The sequence below is a fragment of the Delphinapterus leucas genome, chromosome 19 (assembly GCF_059928025.1).
Source record: "Delphinapterus leucas isolate spDelLeu-1000000601 "Yukka" chromosome 19, BTC_Dleu_Yukka2, whole genome shotgun sequence".
In the NCBI taxonomy this organism is placed as follows: Eukaryota; Metazoa; Chordata; class Mammalia; order Artiodactyla; family Monodontidae; genus Delphinapterus; species Delphinapterus leucas.
In genome coordinates this window covers 62,549,397-62,551,808 of record NC_143147.1, presented here as the reverse complement: position 1 = coordinate 62,551,808, position 2,412 = coordinate 62,549,397, and positions in this window count along the sequence as shown.

Genomic DNA, 2,412 nt, shown 5'->3' with positions numbered 1-2,412 from the left:
TCCTTCCGAAGCTGAGACCAGGTATTGCTCAACTTCCCCCGCCCCCACCCGCCCTCGGCACTAAGTGCAGAGCTGGCGCAGATGACAGAAGGGTGCCTAGGCTTTGCTACTAGGAGAAGCCCTCACTGAGTGCCTGTGTGGGCGGCGGGGTCTCTGGAGGAGTTACACGAGTCTCCTTTAGGGCAGACCCGGTAAAAACCCGCGATGCCTCTGTCCCCACAACACAGACCTTCCCGATGGGGCAGAACCTTGGTTCACACGGGTGCCTGCAGCGGACGCAGAGGAAAGCGCTCAAGATCTGGAGATTCGGCTGCGGGGTCAGCCTCCAGGACGGGGTCGCCTGGCTCAGGCCCTAGCCCGTCTGAGGCAGTTCTCAACAACGTAGTGACCCAGGTCCGGCCTTCTCAATGAAATCACGGGCGGTGGGGTCTCTACAGCCAGAGGAGCTGAGTTCAGATCCTGACTCTGCCACTTACTATCAATACTTATGTGGCCTTGGACAAATCCTTCAACCTCCCTGGGCCTCAGGCTTCCTCCTCTTTAAAATGGGGGTAAAGGGAATTTCCTGGCGGTCCAGTGGTTAGGACTCCGTGCTCCCACTGCTGGGGGCCTGGGTTCGATGCCTGATCGGGGAGCTAAGATCCTGCATGCCGCACAGGGCGGCCAAAACCAAATAAATAAATAAAATGGGGGTGAAAATAGGCCCTGTCTCTTGTAAGAAGCCCCTTGAAGGGCACGTGGCCCGGGCTCATAACTTAGCAGCTGCTATTGTACCTACGGCTGTTGTTACGATGATCACAGGAGGACCCTGATGTCTCCTCAACTTGCTCTCAGCCCAGAGAAGCTCAGCTTTGATTCCTGATCTCCCTCCTATGCTGCAGCCTCTCCCCTAGCCCTGCTGCTCCCCTGGGGTGGGAAGAGGCATAGTCCCCATGGTCCCAGGCGCCCACCCCTGTAGTGTCCCTCAAGCATCTGCCCAGCAGCTGGGGCCAAAATTCCTGCACCTTCCTGCTCCCAGAGGCATTATCCACAGGACCCACCTAACTGGGACCTGCTGGGTGGGTGGGGCCCTGGCTGACCCCTGCTGGTGCCCAATCACTCCGTCCTTCTGTCCTTCCCACCACTCGGCTGGGGTCTGGTTGCCCAGGTGGCCCCTTCTCCCTCCTCCTAGCCTCCTGCTTCAGATTAGATGAACAAAACCATTGCGGGGGGGCCAGGGGGATGAGACCTGGGATGAGCTCCAAGGTCCAGATGCCCCTTTCTTAGCCCTGGGCAGGCTCTTATCTCCCCCAGCCCCCGCCCTAGCCTTGGGGAGGCCTGGCTGGCCCGAGAAGCAGAGTTTGGAGTGAGACTCAGGCCTGGCAGGAGGGGGACAGGGTCTGGACCTGTTGGGACCAGAATCAGGCAGTGGTGTTGGTCTCAGGGTGCGTCAAGACCCTGGCCCTTTACGGAGCTCCAGACCCCACCCCACCCCACCCTCCTGGTGTTTATCATTGACCTGGATGGGGGTGGGAGGTAAGGAAACAGAAAGAGGGGCAGGGCCTACGGAGTGCTGTGGACATCCAGAGAAAGGCATCTCTCCTCCTCCCCTCCCCAAGGCCTTGCCGAGTGAGGGGCAAAGCTAGACGATTGCTCCTCCGTAGCACGTGCAAGGACCATTTATTGTGCACCCACCGCATCCGCATCCCAGGAAGCTGTGGGGTGCAGAGAGGACAAGGCCAGGGCCCACATGCAAAGAGCTGGTACTCTGTAGGGTAGATGGAGTACAGGAGGCACTATGACGGGAAGATTAAGGCAGCTAGCCATCCCGAGTCCTTTCCGTGATCCAGGTGCTGTGATAGGTTATCGCATGTTATCCTTGAGACAACTCCAGAAGTGATACCATGATTATCATCTCCATTGTAGGGATGAGAAAACTGAGACAAAGAGAGATGTAGGGAGAGCAGCTGGGATTTAAACCTAGTCACTATCTGACTGTAGACTCTGGCAAATGTTCCACACACCTGAGCTCTGTGCTCACCCCTGGAACTCCAAGGAAAGCTCTGTAGGAGGCCCAGGAGGGGAGGGATTCCTGTGGGGGGTGATGTCATGGATTTCCCCCATAGGAACATGGCACACTGCCCTGCCACATGGGTGTAGGGATGCTTATCACAGCCTTGGCTGCAACAGCACCTGTCCAGCCCGAGGGAAGGGTGTTAAATAGAGCAGGGGGATAATTTGTACTAATGTCACCCAGCTGTTAAAAGCAGGGAGCCCACTCTCTCTGTGCTCATTTGGAATACGTCCAAGATACGTTAAGTGGGAAAGAGCAAGTGCGTGTTCTGTATAATTCCATTTACCTACGTTTAAAGAGAATATACATGTATATGCTGGTAGATCCACAAAAACTTTCTGGAAGTATGTATGTGGAAT